The 14,887-nt window shown below is 38.5% G+C and overlaps 1 long non-coding RNA gene across 1 annotated transcript; it reads left to right on the top strand.

Annotated features, from left to right (window-relative positions):
- The first annotated feature begins 9,219 nt into the window (after positions 1-9,219).
- Positions 9,220-11,778, top strand: LOC138511209 (uncharacterized). The gene is made up of 3 exons (XR_011280587.1): positions 9,220-9,408; positions 9,509-9,601; positions 11,494-11,778. It is a non-coding gene; the product is annotated as an uncharacterized lncRNA (long non-coding RNA).
- The last annotated feature ends 3,109 nt before the right edge of the window (positions 11,779-14,887 follow it).

Raw genomic sequence — 14,887 nt, 5'->3', positions numbered from 1 at the left:
TCTTTAAAAAGAAACATTTAACATTAAAGAATATTTCATAAGACAATACATTAGATTTTTGCTTGAATACTTGCAATTTGTATTTATAAAATTTATTTTAGACTTTTCAAATAGGTAAGAGACATCTTGACAGTATTGTGTATCCTTGTCATGAATACACGAGTCAAACAGCAGCAGAACCCTATAGTGGATCAGAGGAGTCTCGCACTTCACCAAAATTCATGAATAACTTGCAAAACTGTGCTTTCTCTGCTTGTGGTGTTTGGCTACAGTGCACCTGCTCCTCTGCCCTGTAGCCATGTGATATCAGACTGAAGTACTGTGCTTTCTACCCTGAAACCATGAATTCTCTGCCTAATACCCTGACTGCAATCCTATGTTATCTGACTGAAGTTCTTCTGCTTCTTTAATTGCAGTTGTCAGTGTTCTGTCTGCACCACTTACTTTATGTTTCCAGTTCTCTTGTTCATTGTGGCTTGTAGTTCTTATTATCACCTGTAGTTTGATTAATTATAGTCAAGAGCTTGCTTGTTAACAGTATGGTTGGTCCTGTCTAGAATTTCTGGTTCTAGTTTCCTTGTTGACAGTCTGCAGTTCAGTCCCTTTTATTCTAGTGTGACAGTTTTGTCAAGTCTTGTTTACTTGTCTATTATTAACTATGGCATTCTTTTATGATAGTGCATAGTTTCCACTATGTATTTCCAGTGCACTCTAGCTGGGCTCCTGTCCTCTTGATCCTTGCTTACTTAGAATTCCTGTTCTTTCCCTGGATATTTCATTGAAGTTTTGTATTACAGGTCCTGTGCTCACTTGTGCTTATGTAATTCATTATTCCAGAATTTGGCTGCTGTGATTTACAGCAGGCAATCTGTCTCTGGCAATAGGTGCATGGCAGTAGTGTCGCGTATACCATATTCCTTAACAGTGTGCTGGTTCCTGTTTTAGGAGACTGTCTGTCACTCTTATGTTCCTGATAGAGACATACATGTTTCAGTCCTGTAACACATTTTGTATTGTAATTAGCCTTAGGGTCCAGTCACACGAATGCATTTCTGCTGTTCATTTTGCATGGACAATGAGTGTGAACCCCTGTAATAGCAACCTGCCCAGTAGGCTAGAGCTTGCAGTGACATTGTGGGAAACCCTACAGCCATTCGGTGTACAGAAGAAATATGAACAAAACATGTTTTTCTTAATTGGAGTACCTGACCTTTTGTAATCACTGTCATCGGTGCTGGTCTATACCTAAAGCCTATCATTTACTATCTGCAAGACTCTTCTCATTCCTGTATCCAATATACCCTTATAGTTTCAGCTTTGTGGGTACTGTACTATAGCATCCTACTCCCTATAGAGTGTTCTAGCTGGAATTTGTTGTGTACTAGAACAGAATGTACAATTTGGATCCTTGGGAGAAAGATGCAGCATTGGCTGTCAGTTGGCTGTAGCAATAGATATGTACGGATGTATTTGGTGGGGTTTACTTGATTACCTAATTAAAGGACTTTATCTGCTTACCATGTAGCAGGTAATTTCATGTACCCCTTCAAGCCCATGACAATTATCTTTTCCTTATGTACACCTTATACTGGTTTGATTTCTAAGATGTTTATAGTGGTTTTCAGCTAAATTAATTCATCTGGCTAATATTCATGACTGAACTATTTATTTTATTCAAGAAGGCAGGACTTAAAAAAGAAATAAAATAGGTATTTCATTTTCTGTAAGCTGTTAAAGTCATTAGGAGCTAACAACATATATATTTCTTGGATTGTGTAGAATTAATTTACATGTGTTTAAATCTATTTACAAGCTATAAAATAGGGAACATAGATAATGTACTGTGTGGCTTTTTCACAGCAAGTAATATTGTATATGTAATTTCCTACACATGATACTTTCAGATTTTCAATGGTAAGAGGAAAATGATACAAATATTTGATTCTTTGGGAACATATCTAAATATTAATGAGGAGGAGATGGAAATCATTAGGTAAGAAAAATATTTTTAAAAATGTGATATTTTATTGTAATGGGTTATTTATAATGCACTTAATACCCAGAGGTTTCTAAGCTATCCTCTCGAGATATTTAGGTTCAATGTTGTTAAATGTATAAGTGATGTATAAATGTTATGTATTGCAATTAAAGTGTGTCTTTATTAGAGGGGTATGAGTTTCAACTGTTACATTTTTTATATATGTAGTGTTCATGTTCATGAATGCATGATTTAACTGTGCCAGATGAAAACATTGTAAAATAAACATGGTACTAATATTTAAGTTATTAATACATGGTTGTTGTATTTTTCCTTTTTACTTTGATATAGCAATATTTTCAGTCACATATGGGATCTAAAGAAGTGGAAAATTGAGATCCCAACACAATGGATACAGAAGGACAGTGAGAGCTGTGGTGTTTTTGTCTGCACCGTAGGTCTAATATTATATTTGTAGATGTTTTTAAAACTTCATGTGATGTGTAACCTCAGTTATAGCTAGGGCTAGGCCATGCTTTAAGCGGCATATTTGAGTCATAGACCCAGACTCGATGCAAATGTGTTCATATTTAGTAAAAAGAAAGCTGACAGATTTCCCTTAACAAAGTTACATTAAATTACATCAGTTTTCTTTTGCAAGAATCTGTGATGAGTGCCAGTAACCTTGAAGTTAGAATGCCCGCAGTCTTCTATTATAATAAAGCAGTTCCCTGCTCTCCAGGCTTTTCTGGGACAAGCACCAAGTGTTCTGATAAATAGTAAAAAAGAGAAAGCAATATGAAGGAACTACAAAACCGCAGAAAGACTACATACCTCCCTCAACAGCTTTAAGCTGATGACGGCTAGAGATGAGCTAAGATAGTGAGTATGTGGAGTTTTGTCCCCTATTGATATCACATTGAGAAAGGTATTGAGGTATTGAAAGGGGAAGTGCTTTTAGGTGCTTCTATGAAGATTACCTAGCATTAATGGTGAGATGAGACCTTTATGAGGCAGATCGATGTTTTTTGAGGACTATGATATCTTGGAGATGGTGGACAAGTCTTAAATCCTAAGTAGATGTAGCAGAAATGAGAGGCAATGACAATGATTGATGCTTTAGTGACTATTTTCATTTTAAGGGTGTTGTGCGTAGAGACCATTTGCCCATTATAGTAACAATGTTTCTTTATTATTTTTTTCTCATAATTAAAAGACTTATTTCATACATGAGGGTGTATGAAGCATTCATTAAGTGTTCATTACTCATTGTTTTATGATAAGCATTTGAACATGAACAACGTGTGGGGCATCTATTTAAATGTATTGTGTATTGATGTGTTATATATAGTACATGTTTTTTAGACACATATGAAGGGTTACTGGAAGGTGAGAGCAGTGGACTATCGATATAATATATGTGACTTTGGTAAACCCATCCTGGTCAGGTGAAAGAGATTAGCCGCCTACTGCAGGGGTTGTTTCCTACTCCCATTACTGATGCACAGTGACGTGTGTATGTTTTTCCATACCCCTACTGCTACCACATCCTCGGCTGGGGCGGTCTTGGACACTCCCCTGGGAGTGGAGGGAAGGCCTTGGAGGGTGGGGTGATAATAAACATGTTACATGGGCTTAACCGATAACCATTAATTAGTATTTTCATTAATAGACAACTGATACTACAATTCGAGGAATAGAAATGGCGTTAGAAGAACTATCGCAGGATAACCTATGCCACTTAAGACGATATCATGCTTCATGTCTTATGACTATTCTGCAACAGCAAGTATGAGATATTAACCTTATTAGGAATGTAAGAATGAAGTGTGCTTGTATGTGTGTCCATTATATCTATGGTTGAGGACTAGGCTTCCTTCTGCCACTCTGGATATTGAATGGGGGAGTGGTGTGTGTTGCAGATTCACCGGGGTGGAGGAGTGGAAATAAATTCAGTGGGTGATCTTGGCCTTCCCAATTAGCTTCCTGATTCCAAATCTGTAAGCATATTGTCTCGTCCATTCTGGTTTATCATCTGTTGGGAATGAGTGATTATGGGAGACAAATTGTCCAACCTTTTTCCTAGAGTAGGTGTCCTGGCTGGGTAACTTAGGGAATCCACAGTCTACCTTCTCCAGTGCCAGCATACCAGTGTGGGTGGCAGCGGCAGCCCCCCAGCACCCAGGGTCGTCCTTGTCCCATTTGTAACCCTTAAGCATGAGAATTGGTTAATGAGCTTGATGATTTAAGCCAAGCTCCTGAGCGTAATGTTTATATATTAGCACCATAAAGTACTTATCTGTTGCCATGAAAGATTCAAAAATATAATTATAGCCAAATTAAGCGGTTGCAGTCTTTCTGAAACTTGTTTACAGTTTGTTACATTATAATCTATATACTGTATACTATATATGTAACTACATTATATTTTGTGGGGAGTGTTGCTTTTAATTCAATATGATGTCGGGAAGTACAGTTTGTTGTCAAGTGGCTTTTACATTTTTTATATTAACTAAATATATATTGTAGGAAATACAAAACAGAAATGTAACTTCTGTTCACGAAGAGAGCAAACTGAGCAATGTGGTGTTAAAGTCAACTGAGGATGCAGTAGGAAATAGACCAACTTTAATTGCTCAAGCAGAATTAATTTTGCAACCACTGAAAGAAGAGAGGAAGCCAAAAATAGTATCTGGCACTGAATGTATGGCAGCTGCACACATGGCCTGCATTTATCAAGAAAATGAAACTTCAAAAAATAAGTAAGACATTTAATAAATCAGAATTCCTATTAATGTAAGTAGTGTAAATATTTTCATTAGGTGACTTTTGAGAGCAAATTAAAGTGTACTATATGATATATTTTAGAACAACAAAAGGTTTTCGAAAATGTAATGTGCATCAAGTGATGTTATGTTAATTAGCTTTCATACTGTGCACCTCACCACCTTAGGGTCTTAAAGCATTGCAACCTTGTCAGTGTGAATGAACTATGTCACCGCCCAGGGCGCAAAGCAGACCGTGGTCTGTAGGGTGAGAAGGAAATGAGGATACAGGCAAGAAGGAATTGGAAACAGTGTGGTAAAGTCGATGATAAACCATAAGACAAAGGTGACAAAGGGAAGGGAGGATAACATGGGCAATGGCTGGAAGCACTAGCTGGGATGCATGTACCATAGGATGGGTTTAGATCGATATGGAGATGAAAAAACGTAAGGAACTATCCATAATGGTCAAATCCTGATGTGAAATACATTGTTTGCTACCGAAGGTAACCTTGGTAGAGAGGTTGCATTGCATGTAATGTTATCCAACATGCTGTTGTTCAAGGTTTATACTACTATGGTGCATTTTCACAGGTGCTTGATGTACAAATGTTATCCTTTGTAATACCATTGCTAAATACTATGTAAAATACATTTGGAATTGACTTCAAATGTTGCACATTATACCAGTAATGGTTGATGGTTAACTTATATTTTTCTATGTATTTCCATGTGTAGGTCATTGTACCCCAAAGAACAAACACTTCAGTGGATTGAATGCGAGAAGTGCAAAAAGTGGTTGCATTTGGACTGTACAGATTTAGCAGTAACTGGGAATATTTTGGACATGAAATTTCACTGTGGTTGTCACAAAAAATTTCCATTAACATTGGAGAGGTTAATATTGCGGTATAATATTATATTGTGTAAACATATATATATATTGATGTATCAAAATGGTGATGTTTGTTGATATTTATATGGCCCATTTCTGAGGTGTTGCAAACAGATATGGATAAAGGAAAGAAGACCCATTTTTTCATTATACCTTCGATCACAACATAATCTTTGTGGTGTATACATATGTATATATTGTACAAGAATGTCTAAAATAATGAGCTGAAAATAATGTGGGTGCTACAGCTTGAATAGTTTAGTAAAGAGAGAAGATGCATGCAGGACACAAATTGATCACAAACCTTAATTAAAACTGAAGTACAGGTAATTGACCTGTTTAGTCTTGGTAAACCAAACAGTAAGCAATTACAGACAAAACTGCAATTGCGGATAATGGAATACTTTTAAAGTATGACACGGTTAACAGTGCCATGTCATGCATTAATAATGACACGTTTTCTATCCTGTGCTTTGTCAGAAATGGAATTACAAAAGATGAAGACATTTGAACAGAAGAGCTACTAAGTTATTTTTTATAAAGTAGTTACACCATAAGTTGAATTCAGTTCTTATTTGGCACTTTATGCTTTGCAGTGCTGCGAAGACAAGTGTCACTCACCGGGTGGTAATCCTGGTGATACTGCAGAACCTGGCCCGTGACTTGATAGTAGAGCCCTTAGTTAGACCTAAACCAAGGGCCTCCTCTCTGTTGAGGGAAAATAACTCTTTTTAGCAATATGTCCCAAGACTGTTCAGAACAGACAGTGAAGGAGACCGATCGCTCAAAAGAGCGGGAACACACACCGCTATAGACAGCGGCTGTAAAGGAAACAACAAGGTTTTGCTATCAGGTAATGATAATGGGTAAAACAGAGATATATCACAAATAATAATACCTGCACTAAATAGCAGCTAAATCTTCTATGTAACCTGACCCTGGGGACAGAGATAACAATGAGAAAGTGGTAAGCTCAACTAAACAGAACAGGGTCAATGAATGTCTGGTAACTAGGAATGAGCCTATAGTCTTACCGTGTGAAAGGCGTATGAAGAATTTAAGAAGGATATGAGAAAGTCCACAACGACTGGTGCAAAACAACAAATAGGTAAGGTTAGTAAGGGGACTAACCCTGACGGCACGCGGATCACACTAGAGTCGGGGTGGTGCACGTCCCTGCAGAGCGTTCTCGTGCACTAGGAAAAGGTAAGTATCAGGCGGGTAAGAGAACACAACCAGACTTGTAGGTGACAAGGATAACAGTAAAGTAAAGTGTAAACACAGAAAGAAAGTATGAGGTTACCCAGGTAAAGAAATACTTGCGATGTGGCAGAAACCGCAGCAGAGAAGGAATGTCCAAAGCCAATCTGTTTAACAACTCAGGTCCGGTACACAGGAAGGAGAGACCAGTGACAAATACAGATTCAAGGAGAGTAGTCCATGGGCAGGCTGAAGGTCCGGTACACAGGAAGGAGAGACCGGTGACAAATGCAGATTCGAGGAGAGTAGTCCGTAGGCAGGCTGAAGGTTCGGTACACAGGAAGACTGATTATAACAAGGAAGTACAAAAGGTGAGAAAAGGACTACCGCGGTTATGGAACAACCGGGAACTTGTAAAGAAGGAGGAACCAGTTACGGAATCCTCAATAGCAGGCAAAGTTTACTACAAGGAAACAAGGTTCTGAACAAAACCGCTGTAATAACTTTGATAGGAAGCAAACTTCTGCATTACGTAGAACGTAAAATATGAGTCAATGCGAGGCTCCACGTTTCCCATTGGATGAAACAACCCAGAAGCGCAAGAATGATGGGAAACTTAGTTCTTCCACATTACAACGCATATTGCTGTAACCTCCAGCTTCTATGAAATGGGGCTGCAAAGCGCTGTATTCTGTGAGATAGAAATGTGCCATGTCTGGCTGAACGGCTCCGGACATGATAACGGGTAAGTGTTGATGTCCCAGGAGGTGATCCCAGGAGGGGCCGGCACTCCCCGTATCATAACAACAAGCTTGTTGGCCATGTGCTATTGTCCCAGCGCAGTTAAATTGTTTAGCATTGACATGGCATTGGTGGTACAAACTGATTCCAGTGCGATGTAACAAATAGTATGTAAATATTTTATTTAACCATTAAATGTGGATGATAATTCATGGTATTAGATCACCGTTTGTATGGATTACAAAGAGAGAAGAGAATTATTAAGAATAAAGTTCATAGTGAAATGTCTTTCGAACCCTGGACATACTAATGTAAACATATATGGAATATGTACTTGCTTTAAAGCTTGTAGCTGGAATCTGATTATTGAAATGCATTTATCTATCACTATGAAATAAGAAATGTCTCAGAAATATATTGATTTGCAAATTCAATTATACAAGGCTAAAAGAAAAACTTGAAAATGAAGGCATAAAGAATTTACTGAACAAAGATGAAATAAAGGCATGTATGAAAGAATTGTCCTATTCATTGCTTAAGTATTGGAATTGTTTGAAAAGTGTACTGTAAATGTTGATTAAAAGTAAAAATAAGATAGTTATTTTCTGCATGCAAAGAAATGTACTTTACTGATATAGTAGATTTTAATTATTTAAAAAAAGAATTAATCTCAATATGATAGCTGTATTTCACACTTCCTTGAACATTAATATTCTGGGAGGACAAGCAAAACAGTCAGTCCTCAATGTTTTCACAGCAATTACATGGACCCAGTCTTTTCTTACCAATTGTTCTAAACAAATCAGTGTCGGTCCCTACTTATCTCAAGCGCATGCCATGAGATGTGATGTCTAACAGGGTTAAACCCTTTCTACCATCCACAAATTGATCTTTTACATGAAACTGAGGTATCCTTATTTAATAATGCAATAACCTTATTATGGGTGACTTAAAAGGGGGTGATGAAACCACCTGTCAAAATACTGACTAGTCTCTGTTATAGAGTGAAGCACTCTAACTCATTAAAGATCAATAAAAGCAAATCCAAAATTTTTGCGGAAAATGAAAAGCCTAAAAGTTGAAGAACCCTCTGCTGGACAACCTCCTTGGGTAACTTGCGAAAACAGAAATGTGTTGTTAAGAACCTAGGCATTTATATTGATTTTAAGCTACTTTAAAGAGTCAAACCTCATCAATACCTAAATTATGCTTCACGTTAATAGGGAACATCTGATCATTCAGGTTCTATCTCTTTTTTCTCTCTCTCCAGTTAATGGTTATAAACTCCATCTGCTCTCATGTGGAATATGGAAACTCCTGCTACCTTGGGGTTCCCGAAATACGCTATCACTCTACTTCAGAGAGTGCAAAACAGAGCTGCAAGATTGATACTTAAACTTAATAAAGATGACCATGCCAATCAAGCGCCACATAATATTACACATGAACAAAATATGATTTTCTAATACATTGCAGTACAATTTGTATCGGAGACTGTGAAATAATGAAATTGCTGGTTGTGAAAACCACAGTCTGTTTTGTTAATGAATGTTTATGAAGAATACAGGTGTATTTAAATTGCAAACTGAGGTAGACCACCTCTTAATGTGATGACAAATGATGGGGGTGTAGACTGTGAATGATAACTGTTAACAAATGTGAAACCTAACCAAAATTCTATGTTCTTTTATCTTAAACAGGAACATGCATCTAATATTATCAAAGGTAGAAAGAAATCAAACCGAATGTTTCTCTTCTCAAATCCAACATATATGCCAAAATTAAAACAGGAACTGAAAATGAGGATGACTATATTCAGCGAAAGTGATGTGAGTAAAAAACGTTATTGTTTTGAAAAACCCTTTGTCTTGTAATTGTTAAAATAACCCCTAACTGAGAATTAGTTAAATGTACTATATTTTATTGTAGACAAGAAGTTTGATGGAAGCAATTAAAAAAGCTCTGACATTTTCATTGTCCTGTAGAAATACATCACTCATGGTCGATGTGTTAATACCAGAGGTAAGGTGATACATGAATGTAAAATAATTAACCACAGCTTTTTATTAAAAAACTGTCAAAGCTTTCTTAAAAAATGCCTAGGATGATTTGGGTGGTGCCATGTGTGGGCAGTTACCTGCTGTATTGTTTTATCCCAACCGAGAGAGGAGTTGCCTCCCCCAATTCCATTCAGGTGCCTAGGAGAGCCTATTTCAGCTATTGAGTTACTGGTACCTTCCAAACTGATAAACAATCATTTGGCATAGATAAGTTCCCTGTATTGATGTATGCCAGAAATGTAATGCTCATCTTCTTGACTCCATCAGTACTACGAAAACAATTCCATTTACATTTGATGGCCATGGACTGATGCTGAATCGTTCAAAAACAAAGTGCATGGTGTTTAGGCCACCAAGAAGCAAGTACGTGAAGCAAACCATTCAGATCGAGGGAAATACAATCAAACAGGTCAAATCCTTTGACTGTTTCTGCCTGAGGCTCACACACTGGAAAGTAGTTCAGCCAGACTGAGAAAGCTATTTTTAGGCAGATACAGCTAAACCATAAAAAGGGTTATGGGTGGCAGCCCTTAGGCCTGTAATTGATATCTATAAGCTCCCTTGGTGCAAGCATGTGAAAAACTGCTTAATTGAACTAGGCTGCCAGCAGCTTTGGACAAACTCACATAACATCATTCGGCAGGGATAGACGAACAATGACACATGAAATCCACCAGAAGACACAGGAGGATGTTATTGCCATGGGAGAGGGATTCCGCTCAATAGGTTTGTACTGCGACTCAAATTGTCCAATGGTTATGAACAGTATCTGGACTGACATGGTCCTGAGTTAGCAAGGGCGCTCTTGGTTAGATTTACATGTGAAAATGTACCACTAGCTTTGAGTACTCACTGCTGGGGATTGAAAATGACAGATGCATATCCTCAATGCACAAATATCAGAGAGGTAGGGTTGAAAGACTGGCTGCATAACGCTGCTATGTTCTAGGCCGCTTTGTTGATCTCAAGCCGCCCCTTTGCACTTTTGAGGGACATGTGCACCAACCACCCCACTGTGCTGACACCGACGACACACTCCCATCCACACCCATGCCATGCCGCCAACCTCCAAATACAATTACCTGTTTTAAGCCAGCACTCCGTTGTGGACGCATGTCACACTCTTGTCTGTCTGTGAGTCTTTTCATGGCATTGTTGTGAGTGTTGCACTTCCCCTAGCAGTCTGCAGGCCATATTCAGGTTATTTGTATGTTTACAATGTTTATTTATTTATTTATTCAAATTTGTAGAGCGCACGTCAGCCTGGGGGCATCGTGGCGCTTGTTACAGACAATGTCTTAGTTACATAGAATACAATATTTGCATACAAATACAATATTTACAGTAGACATGTACACATTAGCTATGCAGTATATTTACATGGAATCCTGAGGGTTTCATGTTATTTTGCAAGGAATGCGGTTTTCAGTTTCCTGCGAAAAATAGGGAGTGAGTTTTCGGCTCTGATGTTTGCAGGAAGAGCGTTCCAGGTCTTGGCTACAATGTAGGGGAAACCTAGACCTCCGGCTTTGGCTTTTTTGATGCTTGGGATGCAGAGTAGGTTGGAGTATTTCGTTGTGGTGGGACGGGAGGAGGATGGTTTGAAGATGGTTTCTGATAGATAGGACGGGGCGGAGAGGGAGAGGCATTTGTGAGTGAGTGTGAGGATTTTGAGAGTGATCCGCTCTTTGACCGGGAGCCATTGGGCTGAGTGCCTGGCATGGGTGATATGCTCTCTTCTTGGGATACTAAGAGCGGCCCGGAGAGCATTGTTCTGTGCTATCATGTTACACAATTGATGATCAGTTAAAGTAATAGTGACCGAAATGTGGCATTTTGTTTACTTTTTTGCAGATGACAATCAAAATTCTCCAAAAATGTGAAGGACTGAACCGCTATGAAGCTGAACGTATGCTGATCTGTGGATGCACTTTAATTTGTGGAGAAGACGAATAAAAAGAAAAGTAGTAAAAGAAGTTACTATTTATTATTGGTAGCATAGTTTAATTAGACCTTTGCAGGTCAAGTGGTGGTATGTAAACCATTGACTAAGCTGTGATGGTCATGCTCTGCTGAGACAACATTAATAAACGTGATATATATACATTCTACGTAATGTTTTTACGGTTCATTTGCACTATCATTGCACTATAATATTTGTTATATTTATTTAAATAATAATTATTGTACATTACATTGAGTTGTCATAAGATGTGAGAGTCATGCTCTCGTGAAAATAAATATTTAAAATTGGGGTGTCATGTATATAATGTATATATATATATATAATTGTTAAATACAATGCTGTTATGGTTTGTTTGCACTATTATATTTGTTTTATTATCTATTTATGTATTTAAATAATAAATAATTTTACTTTAATTGAGTTGGTGCAGTTTGATATTCATTCATGTTTACTAGAAGTATACAGAAAATTGATTGTTGAAACGGCCAAGAAAACAGTAAACTAATCCACTGTAACAAGCGTTTATTGCGAGCATTTCAGTAAAAGATTAAAAATAAAAATGTTCTGCATTTTCAGCTGAGATTCTCATTTTGGATAAGTGATTAGTGAGGTGGGGTAGCAACACTCGCTGCTGGGATCTACAGGTTGCCGGTTCGAATCCCAGAAAGGCCAATTTAAAGTTTCAACCTTCTGAGACAGACAAATGAGTAACAACTTTGGTTGGGTGATTTTGTATGCAAATATGTTATATGTAAAGCGGTTATAACACATCATTATTGTAAGTTTGAAAGCAGAGGCAGGCTTATGATAAAGTGAATAGAAATTAAGACAATGAATTAGAAAAATAGGCACACGATTAGCATCTAGATCAGCTAATATGCCATAAATTAATAACAATTACAAGGGCCACATTAATCTTAATATATGATTATTGTATGCAAGAAAAGATAATTTAGTAGGAACAAGGAAAGGTTTAAATTAGAGACGACCAGTTAAAAAAAAAGTAATTAGAAATTAAACAGAAGGTTATAACAAGGAAACATGCTTTCAAATTAATAATACAACTGAGACTATGGTAAAGTGACCATTGTTATTATGAGATGGACATTTTAATAAGAAATGTACGCCTTTCATCCTGTGTACAATACATAACAGATTTCATTTAATACAATTTGGATGATGCTTAATTAAAATAAAAAATTTTAAATATTGAAAAAGAATGAACTATGTAGTTGAAGACAACTGCAGAATGTTTGAAGGCCTCCTTTCTCTGCTTTACTCGCTGTCAGAGGATTCTACTTATACCCAGGCCATATTGTGTCATGCACAGGAGATAGACAGCTAGCAGCCGCAAGGTGACGTACAGGCTTTTTATTATTAAATTAAATGTATAACGTCTCTCAATGGTCGTGAGGCTATTTCTTCACTTGTTTAATGTCTTTGATTGATTCACGGTGCGTCACCCGTTCTCAACTCTCATGCTGGACTTCCTTTGCATCTTGTACTCGTGGTGGCCCTGAATCATGCTGTTTCCATCTTCATCTTGTATCCTGGCTTGCAACATTATGTGTTACTACTGACTTCTGCAATTGTATTCGCTCTCCTCTCTTGCTTCTCCACTCTTTTTGACTGCTTACTCTCTGTTCTCTCCTCCCCTCCCGCTCCATTTTCCTATCTCCTCCCCTCCTCCCCTTACTTTTTTCTATGCACTTACTCTATCAGAATTGTCCCTGGACCTACTATGATAGCAACCTCGTCTGTCGCTCCCCTATCCCCTTACTGTTGCCCCCCCTCCCTCCAGCACTATCTGAAACATTGTCAGGCCTAGTACGATAGTCACTTGTTTTGTTCCTCCCCTCCCTTTCTGCACCCCTCTCCCTCACCTTTTGTTTTCCTCCGGCTCTACCAGAAATGGCGTCAGGCCTAGTACGGTAGTCGCCTGTCTGTTTCCATTTCCTTCCCACTCTCCCCCTCCCTTTCTTATCTATGTTTTAGCATTTGCACTATCTGAAATGTCGTCAGACCAAGTACGATAGTTAATTTCACATCATTAATGTTCATGGCCTGTAAGAATGTCGTTGTATTTTACCTTGGTCCCTTCTTTGCCTTGAAGCGCTTTGAAACACATTGTGTATAGGCGCTATATAAATAAACTATCATATTATATCATATCATTTGAAGTCATTTAAACAGTAAATTTGACATCAGCTAGTCCCGAGAGGGGTGACATGCTGTGGCATGCTGGAGTTCCAAGTGCTTCCAAACATTCAATTACTGAAAGGTATGAAACATAAGACAAGAGACTAAGAGGTGAGATGCCTGAAGTAATTTTGAAGCAATGAAAACACTGATTTGAAGGAGATATAAGACATATCTAGGTGGCATGCCACGTTAGAATTGACACTGAAAAGGGACTGTTGGGCCCTGCTGTTTGAATAGGTCACAAGAACTAGCACCACACTGTACCTGTATGAAGCTTTGGTGCAACTGTAGAACTACAGACTACAGTGCATGAGGTTGAAAGTTCTAGGCAGCTGTCAGCAACCACATATTTATTTGATTTATTAACATCACAAAAGGATTGGGAGGCTTTTTACTCACTTGTTTAATGTCTTAAAAGTCATTTAAACAGCAAATTTGACATCGGCTAGTACCGAGATTGGTGACATGCTGTGGCATGATAAGTACTTAAACTATGCATTTGCTGAAAGTGTTTCAATATAAAACAATCCCACAATGATTGAGAGGGTATTTTTCACTTGTACAATATGTTTGAACTCCTTAAAACTGCACATTTTCCATCAGCCAGTCCACAGATTGGTGGCATGCTGTGGCATGTGCCACATGTCACATTCTGCTCCTACCCCTTCTCGCCCAGGGGCTGCAGGGCCCCTTGACTCAGTTGATAGTGTGGGCGGGCGCATTCTGTTTCACGGCGCTTGATGTGAGAGTCGGAATAAAGGCGGGAAAGAATCCCAGGTGGTTCTAATATCTCATAAAGTGTCTCGGGGTCCAAGGCCCATCCTACTTCCCGCCAGGGCCGGCGCTGCCGCTATCTGAACCGAGGAGTGGGAACTCGAGGACAGCGTCTGGGCGCTTCGAAGCCCATCGCTGCGAAATGAGCGCGTTATAGGAAAGCAAACAGTCCAGAGGGTTCGGTAGCAAAGGCGTGCATTCGTGCATAAAGCAGGAAGAGGCGTCTCGTGGGTGGCACGCGGTGCGGACAGGGCGGGGGGGGGGGGGCGGATTAGGGGAGTTGTTCGGTCCCTGTGCCCTTCAGTG

This window comes from Ambystoma mexicanum, chromosome 6p (assembly GCF_040938575.1).
Source record: "Ambystoma mexicanum isolate Mex_15411 chromosome 6p, UKY_AmexF1_1, whole genome shotgun sequence".
NCBI lineage: Eukaryota > Metazoa > Chordata > Amphibia > Caudata > Ambystomatidae > Ambystoma > Ambystoma mexicanum.
This window is presented reverse-complemented; position numbering and strand designations above follow the sequence as displayed.